This window comes from Linepithema humile, chromosome 2, assembly GCF_040581485.1.
Source record: "Linepithema humile isolate Giens D197 chromosome 2, Lhum_UNIL_v1.0, whole genome shotgun sequence".
NCBI lineage: Eukaryota > Metazoa > Arthropoda > Insecta > Hymenoptera > Formicidae > Linepithema > Linepithema humile.
In genome coordinates, this window is record NC_090129.1 from 3,627,936 (window position 1) to 3,654,876 (window position 26,941).

General features: G+C 34.8%; 1 protein-coding gene, 2 long non-coding RNA genes and 1 other non-coding gene across 8 annotated transcripts in view; 2 read left to right on the forward strand and 2 right to left on the reverse strand.

Annotated features, from left to right (window-relative positions):
* osp (outspread) overlaps positions 1-26,941 on the reverse strand; it is a 186,836-nt gene that overhangs the window by 58,841 nt on the left and 101,054 nt on the right. The gene's annotated exons all lie outside the window — the stretch shown is intronic.
* LOC136998146 (uncharacterized) lies at positions 184-3,597 on the forward strand. Its single transcript, XR_010888773.1, has 3 exons — positions 184-2,299; positions 2,501-2,713; positions 2,814-3,597. It is a non-coding gene; the product is annotated as an uncharacterized lncRNA (long non-coding RNA).
* On the forward strand, positions 5,397-8,581 carry LOC136998144 (uncharacterized). Its single transcript, XR_010888771.1, has 3 exons — positions 5,397-8,008; positions 8,260-8,405; positions 8,506-8,581. It is a non-coding gene; the product is annotated as an uncharacterized lncRNA (long non-coding RNA).
* On the reverse strand, positions 16,638-16,831 carry LOC136998299 (U2 spliceosomal RNA). Its single transcript, XR_010888893.1, has one exon. It is a non-coding gene; the product is annotated as a U2 spliceosomal RNA (small nuclear RNA).

Genomic DNA, 26,941 nt, shown 5'->3' on the forward strand with positions numbered 1-26,941 from the left:
GATCCAAACGAAATCCGAGATTGATTTGTTTTTATTATATATACTCGACATAAAATGTAACCACGCGTTTTGCCAACTGTTAGCAAGATTTGGCCGATGGATCAATCAATATTTACATTCAAATGGAAAACTATGCGTCTTCTGGTGTCCTCCTTTATACTTCTCGACAGAAAGCTTCTGATATCGAATTTAGTTACTCTCGTCCAGTCACTTCAAACGGACACAATGTCTCAAAGTATTGCAACTAGAAAGCATGTGTGGAAATATTATATAAAACTGCCGGAATTCAAAGCACAGTGCAAGTTTTGCGAAAAAATATATAAATATGCAGAAACTTCAAATTTTAAAAAACATATATCAAGACATCACATAAAAATTTGGAAATACGAAAAACAGAAAAAACTAATAAAATGGCCATGGATGTATTTCAAGTATCAAAATAAATTATATTCACAATGTATTATCTGTGAAACAAATGTTCCGTCTACATCTGAATCTGTAGAAAATCATTTAAACTCGCATTCTAAAAAACAACGGAAGAATCATATACTTCGGGGATGGTCATGGAAATATTTCACAAAAAGAGGTGATTTTGTGGTGGAGTGTAATATTTGTCACAACAACGTATCTCTTTCTATTGGGGCTCATCTTACTGTTCATATAAAAACGACACATTCGGATGAATTAAAAAATATACAAGAAACACACGACACACCTGGATCGTCAGAACGTGTTTTATCACTTGAAACGGACAGAATGCCTCTAAGTATTGCAACTAAAAAGCATGTGTGGAAATATTACATAAAACTGTCCGATTTTAAAGCGCAGTGCAAGTTTTGTGAAAAAAAATATAATTATTTAACCTCTTCAAATTGTCATACACATATATCAAAACATCATACAAGAATTTGGAAATACGAAAAAGAGAAAAAACTAATAAAATTGCCATGGATCTATTTCAAGTATCAAAATAAATTGTATTCACAATGTATTATCTGTGGTGCAAATGTTCTGTCAACATTTGAATGTGCAGAAAATCATTTAAACTCGCATTCTGAAGAACAACGGAAGAATCATATACTTCGCAAATGGTCGTGGAAATATTTCACAAAAAGAGGTGATTTTGTGGTGGAGTGTAATATTTGTCACACCAACGTATCTCTTTCTGTTGAGTGTCATCTGACTGCTCATATAAAAACGACACATTCGGATGAATTAAAAAATATACAAAAAACACGCGACACAGCTGATTCGTCAGAACGTGTTTTATCACTTGAAACGGACAAAATGCCTCTAAGTATTGCAACTAAAAAGCATGTGTGGAAATATTACATAAAACTGTCTGATTTTAAAGCGCAGTGCAAGTTTTGTGAAAAAAAATATAAATATTTAACCTCTACAAATTGTTATACACATATATCAAAACATCACACAAGAATTTGGAAATACGAAAAAGAGAAAAAACTAATAAAATTGCCATGGATGTATTTCAAGTATCAAAATAAATTGTATTCACAATGTATTATCTGTGATGCAAATGTTCTGTCTACATTTGAATGTGCAGAAAATCATTTAAACTCGCATTCTGAAGAACAACGGAAGAATCATATACATTGCAAATGGTCGTGGAAATATTTCACAAAAAAAGATGATTCTGTGATGAAATGCAATATTTGTCACAACAACGTAACTGTTTCTATTGGAACTCATCTTATTGATCACATAAAAATGATACATTCGGACAAATTGGAAAATAAACAAGAAACACACGACACAAATGGTTCGGCAGAACGCGTTTTATCACTTGAAAAAACAGACACAATGTCTATGTCACCAAAAGATTGTTATTTCGATACGTCTAACTCTTGGATACATATTAAAAAAATGCATCAAAAAGTTTTTAATTTGGAAGAAAAATTTCGAAGTTTACACGGACCGTCAAGAATATATTTCAAATATTTCAACTCATTGGCTTTGAATTGTATTATTTGTAATGAAAGCGTTTTATTTTTATCTGAAAGCTTAGAAGATCACATACGCTCGCATTCTAAGGAACAATTAGAAAAACATACATATCATAGTTGGTTATGGAAATATTGTACAAAAAGAGATGATTTTGTGGTGGAATGTAATATTTGTCACAACAATTTATCTCTTTCTGAAACTCATCTAGATCATCACATAAAAATGACAAATTTGGGTAAAAGAAAAAACACGCAAGAAACACACCACACGGATGATTCGTCAGAAATCGTTAGATCACTTAAAATGGATAAAATGTCTATGTCACCAAAAGATCGTTAAGTATTATTATCGAAATGTCTAACTTTGGTTATGACACATTACATATAAAAAGAATGCTTGATAAGTTTTTTAATTTTAAACAAAGATAACGAAGTTTACATGGAATATCAAGAATATATTTTAAATATTTAAACTGATTGGTTTAAATATTAAAAATGCATTATTGTTAATGTTTTATTTTTATCTGGATGTTTAGAAGATCACGTACGCTCACATTCTAAGAAACAATTTTAAAAATATACATTTCACAGTTGGCTGTGGAGAAATTGTACCAAAAGAAATGATTTTTAAATAAAGTATAATAATAATTGTCACAGAAGCATATCTGTTCCAATTAGAACTCTATTAAATGACCATAATATAAATAAATATCATTGGACAAGCTAACTAATCCGAATAAGAAATGGAAGTAAGTTTTATTAATAATATCATTAATATTGTTATGTATAATTGTTATGTATAAATCTTCTTGTGAATTTTTCATGTAAATATTATAAATGTTTATGTAGATATATCCAGAAATTGACAATGGAAATGATGGTAACGGCGATCAAGTTGTATCATAACCAGCAATATTGTTAGTTTTAATTTTGACGATTTAAATTTAATAAAAGATAGATACAAGAAAAATATATGTATATGATTCTGACATATAATTATTCGTTTTATGATTATAAAGTAATAAATATAATTATGTATATAAATCTACATTTTATAAAACAAGTTATATTTTTTAATGTATTAAATTTTTTTTAAATATGTAAATATATTAATAACTGTAATTAATAACTATAATTAATAACTATAATTATAAATATTATTATGTATTATGTTTTAAATTGATAAACTGTGTTCATAACTTTATAATTTAAAATGATTTAATGAAATAATAATCGACTTTCCTGTAAAGAGCAAAAATACCGACAATTCATACAAAAATTTAATTTCAAATATTTAATTTTTAATACATTTTTTTAAATCTTTTTATGTACATTTGTAATTTTTTCTCTTTATATAATGTGAATTTATTACTATAATTTCTGTAAAAGTCTCCGAAATGTAATACTTATATTAATTGCCGGTGAAAAATATAAATGAATTAAAATTGTAAAATTGTATTTATTTGTGTGTGTGTGTGAAAAATGTTCACGTGATACATAATGCATTCATTATAATAAAAATACATTCATTATAAGAGAAAGTAACATTTTTTTATTTGAAAGTAGAATATTGTAAGGAATTGTTTGTTACAGCGCCAATTTCGTGATATTTTGCATCATTGTATAATACAATAATTATAAAATTCGAGATGCTTAGTATATTTAAAAGAATAATTACAATAATTATTATTTAGAATTATTAATTACTCCCAATGTAGATTAATTTTTATAATTATGGCAAATATCTTTAAAAATTATAAAAAATACTGATAATTATAAAATTACTGATAATTGAGGCGTTCAGTTTTAAAGTGGATCAAGTCTTAAATTTTAAGTTCTAATTCGATTCTTGTCTTAATTAATACAGCTGACGTTCTGAGGTCATAACCAAAATTTAAACTCGACGTCTTGTAACAGTGCTGAATGAGAAATCCTTTAATGGCAATCAGAAAATTAATCAGAACAAGTTAACTTTAAACCAATTTATCTCAATAATATGAATATTAAATTTGATTTACTTTAAAACTGAGTACCCCAATTATATAATATTATATTTGTTTTATTAAGTATTTGTTTTAAAAATAAATAAAAATTTGAATGCTTGCATTAATTATTTTTAAAATATAAATTATATTACGTAACAAAACTGATAATTGCGTTATTAGCCCATTTTAAAAAAAAACCCAACATTTAAAAAAGAAACTAAGCGACGTAGATTCTTTTGTTTAAACATTAATTTTTGCACATGATTTATACGACTTGCGGTTAATATTTATTTTTTATACAAATTATTCAAAGTGTCTTGTTTGAATCTTAATACATTTCCGAATTCTTGATTTGAATCCTTTCTGAATGCTGTTAAAAACACAACTCTATTTATTTAATATAAATATTCACTAAAACTACGATCTAACTATTTATTTTCGAATTATTTTCCACTACATATTTATATAATAACCTAACCATAAGTTTAACTAATTTTCATAGGTGAATAACAGGATTTGTGTTAAATGACTCTGTATACGTATAGTACTGTAAATTGCGACAATAATAATAATAATTAATGTTGATATTATATAACATTATTTTTATTAAAGATATAGATATAATATATACTTTTTGTAATTCTAAAAAAATTAATGGCTCTCGTAGTGCGCGCTTGTATGTCTAGTTTAATGAAATTACTTAATACATTTATATATCACGAAATCCATCAAAACTCTTGCACATTCACTCAATATATCTTATATTATTAAGAAACGCTCAAATAATTTTGGTACGCAAACGAAGTATTGTCAAAGTGTGCTTTAATAAAAATATTCAAACGTAAAAAGTATTAAAATATTCTTTACTTTAATATAAAAATTCAAGATCAAATCTAAAGCATTATAAATGTTGTTGATGGACAAATAAAAATAGACATGCAATAAGAAATTCAAATCAATAATTCTAAGCATCTTGCAAAAAAAGAATCGACGATGTTAATGCCATTTCTGAAAATACATCAGGTAGATAAATGCATACACATAATAATTTTTCTATGCAATTAGTCAATCAAGTCAATTTATTTCTGCAGTATATGAATTTCATCTAGCGCACATATAATTTCGAAAAATAATGTGTATCTTTTTGATATAACCATAACTTCAAAATAAGTTTATTTGTTACATATAGATACAATATTATTTGTACAATGTTTCTTACACAACCGCATATTCGTGTAAAAGATACGCTGTGACATCTTTTTCGCTGAAATATTAGTAGATCTTACAAATACTCGGCATGAAATGTCAGGGCGTGTTTCATATTTGTTAGCTAGGTTTGGTCGACGTATCAATATTTACATTCAAGTGAAAAACTGTACGTCTTCTTGTGTCCTCTTTTATACTTTTCGACACGAAGCTTCTGATATCGAATTTAGTTACACTCGTCCAGTCACTTCAAACGGTCACGATGTCTCAAAGTAGTGTAACTAAAAAGCATGTGTGGAAATATTATACAAAACGGTCGGATTTTAAAGCACAGTGCAAGTTTTGCAAAAATATATATATTTATGAAAGCCTTTCACATTTTGAAAAACATATATCAAGAAATCACACAAAAATTTGGACATACGAAAAAAAGAAAAGACTAATAAAATGGCCATGGATGTATTTCAAGTATCAAAATAAATTATATTCACAATGTATTATCTGTGAAACAAATGTTCCGTCTACATCTGAATCTGTAAAAAATCATTTAAACTCGCATTCTGAAGAACAACGGAAGAATCATATACTTCGCAGCTGGTCGTGGAAATATTGCACAAAAAAAGATGATTTTGTGGTGGAGTGTAATATTTGTCACGACAACGTATCTATTTCTATGGTGTCTACACTGAATCGTCACATAAAAATGATACATTCTGACAAACTAAAAGGAACACGCAACACAGTTGATTTATCAGAACGCATCTCATCACTTCAAACGAGCACAACGTCTCAAAGTATTGTAACTAAAAAGCATGTGTGGAAATATTATATAAAACTGTCCGATTTTGAAGCGCAGTGCAGGTTTTGTGAAAATAAATATAATTATTTAGATTTTTCACATTGTTATACACATATATCAACACAACACACAAAAATTTGGACATACGAAAAAAAGAAAAGACTAATAAAATGGCCATGGATGTATTTCAAATATAAAAATAAATTATATTCACAATGTATTATCTGTGACACAAATGTTCTATCTACATCTGAATCTGTAGAAAATCATTTGAACTCGCATTCTGAAGAACAACAAAAAAATCATATACTTCGCAGCTGGTTGTGGAAATATTGCATAAAAAGAGATGATTTTGTGGTGGAGTGTAATATTTGTCACAACAACTTATCTAATCCTATTCAAGTTAGCCTGGATCATCACATAAAAATGGTACATTCGGACAAATTAATAGAAACACGCGACACAGTTAGTTTGTCAGAACGCATCTCATCACTTCAAACAGACACATTGTCCCAAACTATTGTAACTAAGAAGCATGTGTGGAAATATTATATAAAACTGTCGGATTTTAAAGCGCAGTGCATGTTTTGCAAAAATAAATATAATTATTTACAAACTACACATTTTAATGTACATATATCAAAACATCACCCAAAAATTTGGAAATATGAAAAAGAGAAAAATCTAATAAAATGGCCATGGATGTACTTCAGGTATCAAAATAAATTATATTCACAATGTATTATCTGTGACACAAATGTTCTATCTACATCTGAATCTGTAGAAAATCATTTGAACTCGCATTCTGAAGAACAACGGAAGAATCATATACTTTGCAGCTGGTCGTGGAAATATTGCATAAAAAGAGATGATTTTGTGGTAGAGTGTAATATTTGTCACGACAACGTATCTATTTCTATTCATTCTACACTGAATCGTCACATAAAAATGATACATTCTGACAAACTAAAAGAAACACGCGACACAGTTGATTTATCAAAACGCATCTCATCACTTAAAATGGACACAATGTCTCTAAATATTGCAAATAAAAAGCATATGTGGAAATATTACATAAAACTGTCCAATTTTGAAGCGCAGTGCAGATTTTGTAAAAATAAATATAGTTATTTACACGTTACAAAATGTCGTACACATATATCAAGACGTCACACAAAAGTTTGGAAATACGAAAAAGAGAAGAAACTAGTAAAATGGCCATGGATGTATTTCAAGTATCAAAATAAATTATATTCACAATGTATTATCTGTGATGCGAATGTTCCTTCTACATCTGAATCTGCAGAAAATCACTTAAGTTCGCATTCTGAAAAACAACGAAAGAATCATAAACTTCACGAATGGTCATGGAAATATTTCACAAAAAGAGATAATTCTGTGGTGGAGTGTAATATTTGTCACAACAACATATCTGTTTCTGTTTGTTCTAGCCTGACTCGTCACATAAAAATGTTACATTCGGACAAATTAGAAAATATACAAGAAACACACGACACAGCTGGTTCGTCAAAACACGTTTTATGACTTGAAAAAATGGACACAATGTTTATGTCACCAAAAGATTGTTATTTCGATACGTCCAACTTATGGATACATATCAAAGAAATGCATAAAAAAGTTTTTAGTCTGAAAGAAAAATTCCGAAGTTTACACGGACCGTCAAGAATATATTTCAAATATTTCAACTCATTGGCTTTTAATTGTATTATTTGTAATGAAAGCGTTTTATTTTTATCTGAAAGCTTAGAAGATCACATACGCTCGCATTCTAAGGAACAATTAGAAAAACATACATTTCATAGTTGGCTATGGAAATATTGTACAAAAAGAAATAATTTTGTGGTGGAATGTAATATTTGTCACAACAATTTTTCTCTTTCTGAAACTCATCTAGATCATCACATAAAAATGACAAATGACAAATGACAAATTTGGGTAAAAGAAAAAACACGCAAGAAACACACCACACGGATGATTCGTCAGAAATCGTTAGATCACTTAAAATGGATAAAATGTCTATGTCACCAAAGATCGTTAAGTATTATTATCGAAATGTCTCACTTTGCACATTACATATAAAAAGAATGCTTGATAAGTTTTTTAATTTTAAACAAAGATAACGAAGTTTACATGGATTATCAAGAATATATTTTAAATATTTTAACTGATTGGTTTAAATATTAAAAATGCATTATATTGTAAATATTTTATTTTCATCTGGATGTTTAGAAGATCACGTACGCTCACATTCTAATAAACAATTTTAAAAATATACATTTCACAGTTGGCTATGGAGAAATTGAACCAAAAGAGATGAGTATAATAATAATTGTCACAGAAGCATATCTGTTCCTATTAGAACTCTATTAAATAACCATAATATAGATAAATATCATTGGACGAGCTAACTAATCCGAATAAGAAATGGAAGTAAGTTTTATTAATAATATCATTAATATTGTTATGTATAATTGTTATGTATAAATTTTCTTGTGAATTTTTCATGTAAATATTATAAATGTTTATGTAGATATATCCAGAAATTGACAATGGAAATGATGGTAACGGCGATCAAGTTGTATCATAACCAGCAATAATGGTAGTTTTAATTTTGACGATTTAAATTTAATAAAAGATAGATACAAGAAAAATATATATGATTCTGACATATAATTATTCGTTTTATGATTATAAAGTAATAAATATAATTATGTATATAAATCCATATTTTATAAAACAACAAGTTATAATTTTTTAATGTATTAAATTTTTTTTAAATATGTAAATATATTAATAACTGTAATTAATAACTATAATTAATAACTATAATTATAAATATTATTATGTATTATGTTTTAAATTGATAAACTGTGTTCATAACTTTATAATTTAAAATGATTTAATGAAATAATAATCGACTTTCCTGTAAAGAGCAAAAATACCGACAATTCATACAAAAATTTAATTTCAAATATTTAATTTTTAATACATTTTTTTAAATCTTTTTATGTACATTTGTAATTTTTTCTCTTTATATAATGTGAATTTATTACTATAATTTCTGTAAAAGTCTCCGAAATGTAATACTTATATTAATTGCCGGTGAAAAATATAAATGAATTAAAATTGTAAAATTGTATTTATTTGAGAAATGTTCATGTGATACATAATGCATTCATTATAATAAAAATAAATTCATTATAAGAGAGAGTAGCATTTTCTTATTTGAAAGTAGAATATTGTAAAGAATTGTTTGTTACAGCGCCAATTTCGTGATATTCTGCATCATTGTGTAATACAATAATTATAAAATTCGAGATGCTTAGTATATTTAATAGAATAATTACAATAATTATTATTTAGAATTATTAATTACTCTCAATGTAGATTAATTTTTATAATTATGGCAAATATCTTTAAAAATTATAAAAAATTTTACTGATAATTGAGGCGTTAATTTTTAAAGTGGATCAAGTCTTAAATTTTAAGTTCTAATTCGATTCTTGTCTTAATTAATACAGTTGAAGTTCTGAGGTCATAACCAAAATTCAAATTCGACTTCTTGTAACAGTGCTGAATGAGAAATCCTTTGACATGGCAATCTAATCTAATCTGAGTCGATTTCGACTCAGCCCCCCCCCCCCCCGAAAAACATTAAATTCATGCTCAGCGTGACGAGCTTAAAAATTTTAACTTGCGGAATATGAAAGCTCATAAATAGCTTATAATTTTGCGCTATTAGTTTTTTTATTTGTGCAAGGAAGGGGGGGAGCAGCTCGACAGGGGTCATTTGACAGATCGTTGAGCAAAATTAAATTTTAAAATTAAAAATTAAAATATACATGTGTTTTGTTTTTTCTTAAATGTCTTCTCGAATCAAAAGTATGGAAACTTGTTTGAGAAGATTATAATCTAACATTTTTACCTTCTACAATAGTGATCACTAGGGCGCGGATGTTCGTGCACGATCCCGTGTCACGCGCAGAGAACCGCTGCGTGCGAGTGAGATAGATGTATTGAATTCGGATGAATTGACAATCGGGTCTTCTCGAGAAATGCTACCTTAGCGAATACTCGACTCACTCGCACGCAGCGGTTCTCTGCGCGCGACACGGGATCGTGCACGAACATCCGCGCCCTAGTGATCACAGACTTATACTTATGGCGCGCGATTTATTTTGTTGTCGATGGAAACTGTTGATAAAATTTCTAATAAGAATAAACATGATAAAATCGAGATTGAAAATTAAAATGTGAAGATGTTAATTATGCAAAATTTCGATGACAAAAGTCGACGACGCGTCGACGACGTGAACTTTAGCGCAAAAAGTAGCAGATTCCTGTTTTAACTTTACTTTTAATTAATTCTCAAAAATTCTATTTCAGAAAGGAAAAATATTTCTATTAAAAATTCTGCTGTATATTATAAATCGAGTGAGCTTCAGCGACAGAATAAAACCTGTATTCAAATGTTTCCGAGAAGAGGCGCACAAACGCGATTTATAGCCTCGCACGCGGTAGTTAAAGAGCGTAACATCTGATCGAATATTTCCGATCTGATTTCCCTCGAGTCGTCGAACGTAAAAGATGACGCAAGCGGCACGTAAGAAGCGAATGAAAACGAGCGGCACGATTCGCACGACATTTGCTCCGAGCTTATGCTTATGGTCGGCCGGGTCGGCCAGGAAGAGAAGACGCTACGCTGGCACGGAGCTAGCTCGAGGAGGATGGTAACGACCGTCGTCGATTGCGTAATGGTGAAAACGGAGGACTCCTCGCGTGTCACGGCGCAGCATCAGCGAGAAGAATCCTTGTTACAGGTGCTTTCGTCGGATCTGATGAATCGTTCGCGGATGACGTCGAGGTGATTCGTGACGCGCGCGAAAGCACACCGACCGATTGTTAATTAGCACTTTCGCCACGGTTATATATTCGACTCTGCTCAACGCCGCTCTATTATATTGAACTGATGTAAAATCCGACATTTCATATTACACGACCTGATACAACGATGCAAAAAACAGTAAAATTACATGACCGGCTCCTGACTTATACTTAACGTAAAAATACGTGAGCGGCCGCGAAAGTATTAAGAATCCGCGTTATTTCGAATTCACCGATAAAAAGCTGCCGGACATATCATTCTCGATGTATGATCGGCCATCGAAAGCCACCTATTTGGTATTTGACGTATAATATGTGTCAATACACGTATACATAGATATTCGTGTATTATCGTGACCGGCTGGATTGTAAAAAATGATCAATTGGAATTGCAGCCTTTCCTTCTATTTTAATTACGCTATTATTAAAAAATCTAAAATTATTAAAGTTTTTCTCTTATATAATTGTCGATTTCGAAATACTTTTATGCTTGCTTATTAGCTGCCATAAGTAAACATCTTATACATGATCAGACAATTTACGACTCAACCCAAGCAAGTCGGCAGTTTATTCACTTGAAATTAATGTCATGTAGCGTGACATGCAATGCTAAACTTATCAACTCATATCTTTATCTATAATTATTTCTCTTAGTTATAAGCTTAACGGAATATATTATTACTGATTGCCATTCATGGCAAAATTACAAATGTACCGCACAGCGAAATGTTAAGTGGCTTCATAACATCTTCATAATTGCGAATATCGTTGTTACCTGAAACGACTGTTAGCGATACCGGAATACAATAAAAAAAAATCATTATGTATAAATGGCTTGCCATTCAACGGATCTGTACCCGACTAACGGGATATTGATGAAGCGTATGGCGACAACAGTAGAAGAGAAGGTGAAAGGCGATAACGACAAAATGAGCAGATAAGTGGGCGTAAGACGTATCAGTAGACGATGGTCGTAGCTGTACAGTGAAGCTAGTTGAAATTACACAATAAAGTTTAACTAAACACCGTTGAATTAAACAACGTCTCCGGCACGCAGATTCTAGCAACTATAGCTTTCTAGAATGCATATTAAAACGTATCAATGCAACTATAATGAAAGATGAGCAATATGTTGCAAAAAAATATGTAAAGCAAACACAACTTTTCGACAATAGCGTTGCAAAGAAATGGAGAATGTATCTTGCAACATAACTTCGGCAAAACATGGCTCGGTCCGGTTTTTCACCAAGTCGAATCCAAGTCGCGACCACTTTTCTCCGCGGCCTGCACGCAGGTACGAACAATCACCGCGCCTCGATATCTCCGGTAAATGCCTATCAGGCGAACGACATTCTGCATAATTGCTACCGTAACATTACATTACCGCAACACGCGGAATTCCGGCGTGCACTTTTGCAGCCGCGAGCACGAAAAGTGCCCGCCGTCATCGTTCACTAGTCCGTAGCAAACGCGCGCGCCTCTTATCAATTAACGTAATTGCCGTTCCAGGTATTATAGCTTTTCCAGACCGCACGACTCACTACCACCTTACGTATCGTTGCTCACAAAATCGCTTTGAGCTACAGGTCGGATATGAAATTCCTGCTAGGACACAAATCAACCGATCGCAGAAAACTAATTGCAAGTGAAATATGCGTGGAATTTATTTGTTAATTTAGAGAGATAAAAATATTTCGCGTAATTTGAAGCGGGAGAACTATTTTTCTCGAAAATAAAACTTGTTTTTGTCTCTCTTCCATACTCTGAAAAGTTTGAATTTTAGATTAATTATTTAATAATATTCAAGCAAAAAAAAACGCGCAGAATATTATTTAGCAAAATAATATGTAAGCAGATAAAATATTTTGGATCTTCTCTATGCTGGACATATTTTACGATGGGCATTGCGCGTCTTCGGGCACCTGCTGGAGAAAACGAACGTTACGTCGCGTTGCGTCTCACCGCAAATCTACGATCATGCATCGACGCTCTTACCGCTCGTAAAGATAACGATCGTCGTCGCGCGGAGGTGTCGTAACCATGTCCTGTCGTTAACTAACCGTACCTTTATTCCGTTGCAATCATCGCTTTCGACAGACAACGATGACCTTTAGTGATAAATTCTCTTATCATTTCTGTATTGGCGACGACGTCGTGGCGTTCCGATTAGAAAATTAGAAATTTGTTCAAATTATCACGATGGCAAGGCCATTCAATTCCGAACATCATGACAACAAAACTGTTCAAAATGACTTCGCAACGCCACCAAGTGTAGGTGGATTGCGAAGGGAGCGAATCGCGAGATCGAATGAACTTGATTTCGCGAGCACAACGACCGTTTCGCGACGGTCGCTTTTTACCAAACTCGTACTTCTCTCAACATACCGGAACGATTGCACGCCAGGAAGAACGACCGGCAATCGCAGCAACCGACCGTTGCGACAAGGAAGACAAGGAAGGGGGTGAGTACGAAGAAGAAAATACGGAGGAAGACTTTTGCCACGGGTAGGTACGAAGATAAGTAGCGCAGTAACGCGTACGGCGCAGCAGTAGGCAGACTACCTTAGCGCTTTGCAAGAAACTAGCGGCAATAATAATTTACATCACTCTCCCTCGCGCCCCCCCATTCCCCTCATACGGCTTTCTCCTCCTGGTCTTCCCACCCCCTCGTTCGTTCCTCTTTCGCTCGCTGCTGATAGCGACGGCGATTGGAAGCAATTCCATATTAGGAGTCGCGCTCCTCGCTTTACAACGACCGAGGCTATTGAGACGTAGTTACTCTCACTTATCCTTGCTGCGAAAGAGCAACGATCAGAGAAGCGGAAAGAAACCGAGAGAAGGAAGAATCCCTCGAACGCGAACTTGAAAACGAAGCGACTCCTCTTGTCCCGCGATTTTCCTCCCTCAGTAAAGAACAAGCATAAACGATTTCCCCTCTCTTTCTCTTTATCCTCCCGAAGAGAGAAGACAGCAAACTTCTTCAAGCCCGAACTCGCGAAACAATGGCAATTTTGCATCCGGAGAATCGGCCGCGCAGATGCTGCAGCTCGGCCTCCATAAAGAGACATAATCGCGAATAAACTACGCCAGAAAAGCGAATAATAAGAGCACACTTGGTACCGAAAAATGCTAAACAAAAATAACAAAAAAAGTCGGACTTTATGAATTTGACTTATAAGAAAATATTTACGCACGCTACTGTTGGTTAATTATTTTAATTATTTTGTTTTAAATAAGAGATTTGCAAACAGATTTGCAATTATCCACGCTAACTGTTTCTGTAACAAAATATTAGAATATATTTTTTAATATTTCAACTTTCTAAATTTTATCGAATAACGCGCTCGACAATGGTCAGTTAATCTTTAGATAGACATGCCTAGATCAGCAATTTCGAGCGAGACATTCGCACGAAAAATTCAGCGCAATGTTCACGGCTTATCAAAGTAATTCACTGTACATTCCTTGGCGCTTGTTGCTGAAGAATTTTCCGGTCCAGCGGACCCTGTCACTTCGCGCGACGACTCCGCGTCTTTTACTTCGCGCTAATAAGTGATTTCACTACCGATCGTAGAAAGCGACTTCGCGACTGACTTCAACTTCCCTTCTCTTTCAGTCGGATTTATTTGAGCGTTACTCTTTAAACAAAGTCTCGCCTTTTGTTTTCGCTTTCAAGAGTGTCGACTTGAAAATCACTCTTGCAAACTTCAAACAGCCATCGCGTATCGCGCTGAGTTTCGCAAGAAAAGCTGACAACGCGTATCACGAATGGAAAGATAAAGCGACGCTTTTAAAGATTACAAAATGCATTATGAAATCATTAAATTTCATAAATTTCGTAAATTCTGTAGTTTATGTCAAAAAGTTGCAAATCTTCGGTAAAAATTATAAAAGAAATGTATCAAAATCTTAGTATCGATATTAAAAAATGTAACTAAAAAACTTGTATTTTCTTTATTATCTCTTAAATTTATACATAAATATTATTTTGTTATCATTCAAATGGTCATAAACATTGTATAACATTAATGCTGAGAGTATTTTCTGAAAAAAAAGATCTGTAATAATATAGGAAACGTAATTTAATATCGTTAAATACATAAATAAATAATTAAATGAAATCAAATATACTACTAGCTACTATTAGCTTGAATTGGCGTTTGTACAGATAAAAAATATATAGCCACGCGGCGTTACGAGTATCGTAGAGAAAACAGGAATGAATCGAGATTTTTCGCGACTGCCAGAAGTAAAGGAGTTCGCCTCGAGCGATCAATTAAAGAGGTTAACACGAACACGCGAGAGAGGCTCGGCCATCGGGCGAAGTGCCCGTTTCCAGGTGTATCTCCACGCAGTAGATAAACGTACCCCATATTCAAACAGCATCTCCCATTTCCCGCTTGAGCAACGTTTAATTAGCGGTAAATTAAATAATAAGGAAAAGATTGCGTGCCAAGCTTGAAACGTACGTGAGCGAAATCACAAAACACTCGACAATTTCTTTTAAGATTTAACACACAAGTGTTCATATGACACAAGTTTCCAACAATATATAATTATTTTCAATGTGCATTTTAGTTTTATTGCAAAAGATAAGTTATTTTTCGAAAATAAAGGTTAGAGTATGTGCAATGACTCGTCATAATCATTAAAAGTGCGCGACACAAAAGCACGGCTTTAGGACGATGTGTTGCTGAATGGTCGACAGTAATATATCGCGACACGGTGAACACCAATTAGCATACATTGATTTGGATCTGCCGGACACAAAAATTCAATGAGAAATCTTATCTTGCGTACTGATAATCGTTAACGTTCGCGGCTCTCGAATACAACCTTGACTGAGTAAATTAAATGAATATCGCAGGCGTATCATAATAATTCTTTGACGTTGTACTAAAAACATAATATATACTCGTATGTGTACTGTAATTGAATAATTCTAATCCTTCAATAATAATAAGGAATCAATAATTAAATCATTGATGTACAATTTGTTATTTATAAGGTAATTAATTAATAGAGTAGAGAACTGGAGTCGGAGAATTGCAAGTCAAATTTCAAATTGAACCTGCAACTTCATTTGCAATTAGTTATGTTTCTCCTCCTACCCGATCCTTCTTTTCGTGATCTTGTTAATCTCATTTTTTCTGCTTGGTTTACCTTTTCTCCTCTCCACTCTTCGCTTTTGCCGCCGTTCAATTAATTTTAACGTCGCGGCATGATTATGTTTCCTCGTAACGGACTATCGACCTATTAGCCAGCCAATTTATCTCCATTCTGTTTGCAAATTTCATGCCTCGTAATAATTGTGCTCATGATATTATAAAAGACCGATAAAATAATAAATATTTTTCTCCTCTCCGAAAATATCGGAAACGTGGTGCATAAAAACATCATTAAAAAGTCCTTAAAATATCGCTACCGATTGCGCAATAATAATTAGCATACGAATCGAGCGCAAGGGTGGACTCTAAAACGGTGCTTCCTAATTTTTTTATGCTCACTAATAAATCTCTTTTCTGTGTAATTTATTTTTTTTTTTTATTACTCTTAGTATTCCCGAAGAAAAACCCAAAAGGAAGAGCAAAGAACATTTCCTACGCAAGAGAGAGAAAAGAATGAGAAAGACGGAGAAAACAAAGATCTCATAAAGAGAGAAAAGAATGAGAAAGACGGAGAAAACAAAGATCTCATAAAGAGAGAAAATTTTAACAAAATTTAACTTTCGTTAAAAATTGTTGCTAACTATTTATTACTAACTTATGTTTTAATAAATTTATAAAGGCCAATCCCGAAATCACTGCAATATCGGGATGACCCATGGCAGAGCCGAAGCAAGCTCCGGTCCTCCGCCTAGTTCCAAAAATCAGTTTAATATTCTGAATCCCCTATGGGGATTGTATCAGATATTAAGCTGATAAGAACAGATACTACACATTTGATCTTAGCTCAGAGAGCCGAGAAGCGATAGTAGCAACGGCACTGGCCACACTTTATATGCACTAGGAAAGGAAATCTTGAGTACGAGTTTACATATGAAGTAACGAGCCGCATAGCGGCAAACGAACGAACTACTGGGAGCAATAGAATCGACGTTGTCTCTCGTTGTCACAAACCTCTTTCTAAAGTTAGACCACGTTAAGCTGCAGCGTAAAGGAATGCCGTCTCAGAAATTGAAAATCTATCCTGCGGTTAGAACAGGTGTCGCATAATGAGTGCGGCGCTGATTGTAATTTACAAGGATATGCATAATTCATGATTTCAGATAACCGCATAGTGGTGCATTCGACAAAAACTACGATTGCATTCTTGTCTCGAATGATGAATGCTTACTAATAATAATCTTTGCAAGGTCCTCATAAGCCGTTAAGCTCGAATCAAACGGGTGTTGATTAAATAATCGCGATACATTATTCGTTGCTATTTATTACTTTCTAATATAATACTTTTTCTTTCAAATATATTTATATTTATTCCAAGCTTCTTTAGTACGAATTATCATGCCTGGCGCTCAATTAGTTAATATTTTTATCATTTAGAATTAAAGCTTATGTTAATTAAAGCTTAATAACAATTCACGAGGAAGATCAAGGCGATCTTGTCAGAATTTGACGTCGTCTGAACATTCGCCCGAATTATTTCGCGCTTCTCGTGCTCTTTATTTTCCCGACATCCGTTCGCCCGACGTGTTCCCGATGATGCCTTCCGGGAAGAGCGACGAACGGATCCCGATTGAAATACACGCCTCTGAAAGGACCTCGTGTACGTGCGCGCTTGTTGTGTGTATGTGTAGTCGTGTGCTTTGCACGGCAAAGCAAACCGAATTCACTACAACTGACAGCCAGCGAGTGGCAGTATAAAAGGGCTCCTAATTTGCTGCGGTACCACCTCGCAAAACTCTGAACGCCGAATCCTTTCCCGACGATCTTTTGAGCGCATTAGTGGTGGTAGCTGGATCAAAAAACATGAGGATAAGAGGTTGTTCTCTCTTTTAAATGCTTAGCTCCAATGAAATATCGACAAAAACTGTCCTCCTCGAAAGGATTTCTTTTCCCTTACTCGCAGATACGCAATCTGTAGTTTTGATCGACAAAATAAACAAAATAAACGCTAAAAATATGCATCGAATGTCACGCAATTCGTACACGATCGCAAGTTTCGAAAAACAACTTGGATCAATAAATAAAAAAAACAAACAAACTGTCGTTTTCATCCTATTCTCCGCGCTCGACGAAATATATACGAAAAGTACCTCGAATATTTATATCTCGTCTCACGAACGGGAGACATGGGAGACCTGACATTATCCCGAAGAATATTCCTTTCCTTTATCTAGGATGGTCTGGAGAACGAATCTATACATCCGCGCGCGCCTCTGGACCGCGGGATCTCTTCCGCACGGCTTATCCTCGTCAAATCTGGACAGATGGTAAATTGAATCTTTTTTTCAGAGAGCGGCACGACTCAGTTCGATTTGTCAGATCACGGGAGAAACTATTTTCACGCGTGTTACCTGAGATCGGAATCACATACGAAATGGATGCTAGTTTTTTCATCATTCTAAGCGAATTCAACGCGCTTCCTCTTAACACTTCTTATGTGAATCCATATTAATTCATAAATATGCGCGTAATAAACATTAATTTATACATGATGAATATATGAATAATAAATCTTTCGACTCATTCTTATATCTTAAAATCTTAAATCTTAAAATCATTAAAAAATAATTTACATGCAATAAATTTAGATGCAGTTATACGACGTATTATTTTGCATAATGTAAGGCAAAAGTAATTCTTGATTTGTTTTTATATATAAATAAGTAAAACTTTATTTTATCAAATTTTAGAAATATTGAGCAACTTTTGAAATAACAAAAACTAATTAATAAGAATAAAAATTATTTAATAGATATAATTAACTTTAAATATATTTTATTAAATATATTTATTATATATTGCTATAAAAAATTTACTGTGTTTCACAATTAATAAAAGGTACGTATCAATAAATATTACGAAGGTATCAATATTGGCATTTCCAAACTTCAATTTTGAACACAATTTACAGTGAGACAGCAAGGCAGAACGTCGTAAAAATTCGTCGATGAGGCACCCAACGGGCGTCTGAGGTCGGTTCCGAAGTCGGTTCAGGTTTACGCAAGATTATAACTCAAATTAAGGTGGCGCGCGTTGCACTCGACCACCTGTCGAATAATTTCTGACCTAAGTCTCGGACCTCTCGCTCTCTCTCTCTTCCTCCTCCTCTCTACTTGTAAAATATATAAATCTCAGATGATCTTCTAGAATCCCATGGACTTCACAAAAATGCCAAAGATAAATAATGCAGGAATCCCACACACACACACACACACACACATACACATAAAACCGCAAGACTGTTTAATTCAATTAATTGTATTATCCTATTATCACGCATTACTATATAAATAATTTAAAACAAATCAAAACTAAACTTAATATCTGTAATATTAAAGCACTTGGCATTATTATTTTTGTATAATTATTTAATAATTTAAGACTTGTCGATTTTAAAACTATTATTACTGATAATTTACCAGAATGTTCCGCCATATTAATTGAAATAAATACTATCAGTCATTTCTTCATAGTAATCCCGAAAGACCACGATGCAGCAGTAACGCTCTGATAGAGCGTATCAGACGTCAAGGGCGGGCCATTTTGCGTCGTCGCATGTTTTCGCATTCAAATATCCTCGACGAGGCAATTTAAAACTAGTTTGGGCAACAAGATGGGACTTCTCGACAACACGAAGCGATTTCGTGCAGCATCTGGCCCAGAGAAGAGGTCAGAATAAAAAACAGCCAAACATTAGCCAAACAACATCGAGAGAAAAGCTTGGACCATCAAAAAGAAGCGGATATAAATATCTTATCTTCAAAATGTTTCTTTGCAATATTATTTTTCTCGGAAGAAAAATAGACAATTCACAAACTTCAATGCAGTATAAATTAGTAGACGTTATCTATTTTCAGAAGTATTCTTTTTAAAAAAATCATATTTTATCCACTAATTCCCTTTTTCATATAAATATATTTGTCGAAAAAAACCAATATTGTATATGAATCAATGACTAGTTAAAAATTCGAAAATAACACACATAAAATTAGAAGAAAATGAAGTTAGAAATATAAAGCAAGATTAAAAAAGAAAACAACGATGATTAAAAAATAAAGCCGCGATAATCTCGACTATAAGCTGAGAAATTCGCGACGATTATCTCGGCATTCGACTAGCTATAGACAAAAAGAGACAGAGAGAAAATAGAGATAACGGAATTCCAGAATCCCCCAGCTATTCAATGATGCTGAAAGGTCACGTATATTCGTTCATGCGCGACCGGCCATCGATATGACCAGCGTATAACTGTCGTTGCTAGAACGCTGCGAACAAGCTCCGACGGGGTTATCATTACTAATAATTGTGACCGCCTAACACCTTGCCCCACCTAAAAGAATCGCTTGCCTCGCTTTCATCCCGCGCGCCGCGAACGCTCAACGATATACAACAACAGGATGTCTGCGGCAAGAGTGAAATAAAAGTGCGAAAGCATGACCGAAGGTTCTCCGACGAAAAAACCCGACAGCGAGATGTTGCTTAAATTTTCGACTGACAGGAAGTAATTTGGCGGATGATCTCAAAGACGATGAAATTACCATCAGGCCGAAATCGTAAACCAACACGCAAACGAGAAGGATAATAGAGAGATACGAGAATTTATGCAGTGCCTTAACAGTGTAGTTAATCATTTTTTTGCTACCTCACATCGATCGTTGAAATAATCGAATGCGATCCCGATCTAATCAGCGTATACGTGCGTCGATGGGGATATCGACGTAGAAAGAGAAAAGAGCAACCAGTACCCGTGTAATAATCCCATCCTATGCATTCGTTTTGTTAGATTCCACTTAACGAAGCCCCGCCGGCCATCCGAAAAAGAAGTAATCATAATTCATTTCTCGACAGTCCCTTGCGCGCGCGCTCTCTTACCTCTGCTAGCGATAAATCGTCTAATCGCGGGTCCAAGATCGGAATTACAGAGAAGTGCCGTTTACGTCTGGCCCGTTTAAAGGTCGTGCGTTTGTCTCTACGAAGCGAGAAATTCGCACGAAGCGTCGTCGTTTATAACTTTCAAATTTCTCATCCCTGACGTTCCGTTAAAAAAAAATCCGACAAATAAATAATTATAAAGTCACATCATTTGAATTTTTCCCTCGAAAACATATTCTATCTCTTCTATCGATTTGCAGAAAATACACATATCGGATTCTTTTGCTCCTTAGACAGGAAAAGGACGCTGGCGCTAGCTGTTTCTTTCGTGTCAGGAATTTAAGCAGTTTTGCCAGCCGATCCGTAGTTTCACGCTGTCCGTTGGTTTCTATCGTTTCTCTTTGTCCGCTGCGTTGCTACGCACGTAAGACCTCTTCCGGGAGAGATGACTCGACCAAAGGATACGGCATGGCCGCACATTTGTCCGTCGTTACGCCTAGCGTCTCCAGTGCACGTATATTGCACTCGACTTTGTCGTATACGATTGCCAGAGACGACTTCTTGTTTTCTATCACTGCAATACAAGCAGTTCGCGCGTAAAATTCTACGATAATATCATCTCGACCGAAACGATTCTTCAAACTCGTGATTGCTTTCACGTAATTTTCGCAACACCAAAATGCGTATACATGCATGTATTCGACGCGATCACGCTCAACCAACCACACCTCAAATCTCTGTTTTTTTCCGGTCCAGTCACGCGAAGATCCTGTCGCCAGAATGTTAATATTTTGGGAACGAGAACGTTTATCCGAATAAAAAACACCTTATATATACGTATAAAGAGAAAAGAGATAACTTTCTTCTATAAATAAAAATCTATAAAGATACAAAAAGCAATGCTCTGCTCGCTTGGCGTAGTCTACGTGTAACTTTAATAATCGCCTATCGCCCTTCTCTCCCCTTCGCTCGCGACACATTTGTTTAGATGCCAATTTGTTCAGTAACTATAGCCGGACAGAGATTCTACTACCGGCCGGGACAACTACAGTTTCGAGAGCAAAGTCGCAAACTACCGCGTGCAATAGTGAAATTCTCGCATGTTTCGAATTCGTGCCCAACAAATAATCGGCAACAACGAAAAGAAATCATAATTTATATACGTCGCCGCTGTCGGCGCGGACAATAAATCCGCCGGCGTTTTACCCAACTGTCGGATCGAGGCGCACGTTCAAATTGCGGACAAAAGTTACCCGGGCTGCCTAGGGTGTCCATTATTTCCAGATAATTACATACTTCTCCCTCAGGAATTTTCGAAATGAGTTCCAGTCCTGCTCCGCCGCCGCAGAATTGGTCCGGATGATGGCCTGCCCGCGGCATCGGCACCGATAAGTTTTTCCACGCCCGGTAAAATACACGTGAAATCCGTGAAAATAAAACTGTGACCAAGTCGACAACACACCCCGGTGCGTTTTTCTCGCAGAATATATCGCAGTTTCTTCGCGTGCAATGGAGATTATATTTCATGAAATTATCATAACTGTTTCTTTTCGAAAAAAAGATACAAAAGAAAGTTTCGCAGAATTTTATGAAAAACAACAGTTACGATAATTTCATAAAATATAATCTGCACTTCATAAAATTACACGTCTTAATTGTAGCCAGGCACCGCGGAACCGGGGAGGCAGAATCCACCCAAAGATAATTCAGGGGACGGCATAGCCCCCCCCCCCCTGAATTATCTGTTTTCTTCAGGCATTTCATGACTGACAATATTGAATATCGAATATTTACATCAAAAATGAAAAAATTTATTTTTTTTTTCTTTTCTTCTTTTATTTTGACTATTTACTCGTTCAATTGAAATACACTAACGAAGAAAATTAAGCGCATTAAGTTAATTAGAACAAAAAATCTGTGCATATTTTTCGCACATATCATTTATATTACCCACAGAGTGGTTTATTATATTGTATTTAATGGAATTACATACATATTATAAATGTATTATGTATCCCCTTTATAAATTTTGTCCCCTCAGATTAAAAATACTTCCGCGGCGCCTGATTGTAGCTCTCAAAATTAGCACATGTAAAAAGAGCGGTGACGAATATTGTAAACACGTTATTAACCATACCATATATTTTTGCAAGATGGTTTTTTTTCGATCGCTCCTATTTTGCATTTTACGCTGTTAATAATCCCGTACTTTCACCGCGACGCGAATCAGCTTTTGTTTCTCACGCATCTGGCTGCGCCTAATCTCTCGACGATCATCGCGGCACTACGGTAATAAACATCTGTATCTCTATCAACCTACTTACGTTGTATCCCTTCGAGGCTACATCTAACTAACTGCGACTACACAGCCGTGCAACCCTGAAATAACAACCATGATCTCAAACTCGATTTCAGCCGAAGCATGTCGCGATCGCGTGGCGTTCCAAATTACGTTCCATTGAACCGTAAAAGTTCAGCTTCCGTGTTCCGGCTAACCGTTAAGCGTAGCGGTCATAGCGATTGATAGATGGGCGGAGCCGGGGAGGTCTTAGAAGCTGAAAGAAACGAGTGACCCATTTCATAAAGCTTGACAGATTGACAACGAGTGGATCTGGCAATCTCGTCATTTAAAAAATGTAATATTTACAACAGCGTATTATTACGATATTAAAGTGTCATCCGATGGTCCCGTGTAGTTTAGAAAGTCATTGATTTAATAAATATAAAGGAATAAAAGAAGAAAAATAAATAAATTGCAAGCCAGACTATAACGATATAAAGCTCGACAAGAAAATTCAGTTTTCGAGAACCTTGCGGACAGCTTTTTAGACCGTTTATTTTCCCGAGCCGAAAGTGAACGAGGAAAACTTGATCTTAACACAACATTAGTCTTTTGCGTGTGTTTATTTATGTCAGTATTTCAAAATCATTGTACGAGTACGTAAAGCATTTTGCAGAAAATGCAACACGAGAACTACGTCACGGTGAAGACAGTTCAGGTATTCAAATAGCTCGCAGCAAGATCTGTGAAAATCAGAAAAGAAATTCCGTATGGCGAGCATGCCATTATCAACCGTTAGAACTTTTATAACCTCGATCGATAATGACGAGTCCGAGCACGTTACGTCTCTGCCAGAACTCGCCGTATGCGGAAAAAGCAAAATATATACAGAGAGAGAGAGAGAGAGAGAGAGAGAGAGAGAGAGAGAGAAACACATATTAATTCTACCATTTTACAGTGACGATCAAATTTAAATAACCGTTGCAATTTACTCTGTATGCAAATCATAATATTCTGTAACCATAAATTTGCCTAGCTCGATTGTATTACATTACATGCGACGTTAGCGGATGTTAAATTGGATTAGACAGACTTCGCGTCATGCCAATCAGATGGACAACTAGCACCAATGACCCTTCGTGTCGTTGCATCTAATTAGATTAGAAGTTTAATGTACGCTCCCGTCTCAAATCGATCTACATGACTAGAGCTAATCGTGCTAATCGTGCTAATCGTGCATAGAACACTAAAGTTAATAGAAAACTCTCAGCGAATAATGTATTAATAATATATTTATACATATCGTGCTCAAATTTTAGATGGCTAAAATTCTTCGATAAATGGAACAATACAGTCGGGCGGATCAAAGAATATTACAATATCGGATGATCGTCAAACCGTGATGTTCTCATTTTCAGGGTAGGCTTTAAATGCACGAGACAAACGCGCTTCATCATTGCGTAAAATTGATAAATTGTACGCCGTGATTTATGATTGGGCGCGTGCATAGCGAAGGCATATCTATCGAAGAGATGATGATCGAAGTGGACCAACGCGATCGCAGTTTGATTTATAAATCTTCATCAGTTTTGTTGTTTTATTTGTCACAACTATTTTATTTGCGCACTGTCAGCGTGATCGTATCAAGATTAAATTCGATTAATGCACTGCCGGTTGCAAAAGATATATGACGGAGTTGACAATTATACGAATTACTATTAGCTTCTGTTAACTAAGCGGTCAGATCGAGATCGCGATATTACGCCAAGCGAAATTAAAACCTGCGCGATGAAATTTATCGACGGGGCGGATCGATCGGCACGAGGGTCGATCGGCTATTCGGTTCACGCTCCTCCGTGCAACGTGAACGAACTCTAAGGCTTTCATAGGTGAATGTCTTCGGCAAGGGCCGGCTAGCTGCGGTCTGAGCATTCCTCTGAGCTAATTAAGCAAATATTATCCCGCGAATAAATTATTTCGCCGTTTGCTTGCTGACTTCTAGCACGCGGCAAGATACGTAAACGGAACTGCAGCAATTCGCGGTGAATGTGACGAGTGCCTGAACGTTCAATGATTTCTTCGTAAATTATCCTTCGTTAAATTTTCAAATCAAGACATTTGTAATCATTGTTGCTAGTTACAATCAGAATTGACTCCAAGAAATTGCGATAAAATTTCGAAAAAATGCAAAGCTTCTTTCGGAACGGCGCAGTATACATTCGTATAGTATTATTGTCGATCCTAAATTTTTCTTCTAGAGACGCCTCGTCTTTTTTTATACATCATTATTAATTTCTTTTTCTTTTCTTTATGTGTGTACGTGTATAGGACTGCTATACTACCAAGCACCGCTGTCGATGCAAGCATACAAGTTGTTTAATGTTTTTGGATCATATATTAATAAGCTACTGTTATTAAGACAAAGAGATTCATACAGCGTATCCGCAAAGTTTTCAAATCTGAATCATTTATATATTTAATGAATATAATATTTTAAATATATATATCCGCTAACATTAAGGGATTTAAAAATAAATAATTACTCTGTGCAATCTCAATTTTAAATAAATAATATGTTTATCTCGAGAGTGAAGTATTAAAGTTATATTCATGAAAATTATGTGTAGTAGTAAAATTACGCGAAAATGACTGCTATCAAGAAACACTATGTTACGGAATTACATGCATCTGGAACTTGCAAAGGTAATTTCGCCCGCGAAAAATGTATACGTGTCACACGGCGATAAAATGTACAAGAAATATGTATATTTTAACAATAGAAATCCCGCATTTATCTTTGATAGTGACATTAATCCCAGACGCAGCTTCCCTGTATTGTAAAAATGCAACCGACCGTGCATTCATATTAACCTTGAATTCTATATGATTTCAGTTGCAAGAAGGTTACAAAATTTTATTATCACATATATTCAGAATAAACAATATAAAAATAATAAAACAAAATATTTTAAATTGCGAAAATTATTTCATTATTTTGCTGCGCTTATAAAAGATTCCAAATTATATAACACTAGAGAATACAGCTGGCAAAATAGCTTATCAAAATTAAAAAAAATAAAATAAATTAGATGTTAAATCTGTGCATAATAGCATTCCGAGCAAAATAACACTGCAAAATTGTACCGCGACAAGTAAAATGGCATTGCAACATTGTGTTGCAGCGAGTGAAAATTACTTTGTTGAGACTCGACAATAGCGTGTCGATCACGTTCAACATGAAAATTTCGCGACATTTCCCACGCGAGCGAGTGTAACTAAAAGGATAACATCCTTCCTCGTTGAAGAGTGGCGTGTAACTCGTCTAGAAGATTTTTCTTCGCGGCGCAAAACGTAGGGATCGCGTGACGATTCATAATCTACGGGCGCGCGGGACACCGCGTCGTGTATATATTGTAAGATCTAAGCGCGACGTGCACGCATATATTCACCGCGAGAACCTAAACGACGACTTCCTCGTAAGATAAAACCCCCGTCGCGGTACGGGACCCTGCCTCCAAGGGCAACTCCTTGTCACTCCTCCATCGCCGTCTCCTTAATGTACATCGACTTCCTCGTCCCCCTTCGTCGTTATCGCGAGGCACGGTTGACACCGAACGAGCATTACGTAAGATGCGCGCGTACACAGATTGCGGATTAAACACGTATGCATGTTTATGCGCCCGGCCGTTGCCGTATGGGCGCTCACGGAGCGGAGCATGCAAATCCGTGCACCAGTATCTGAATTAATATCGAGTGTAGACAAG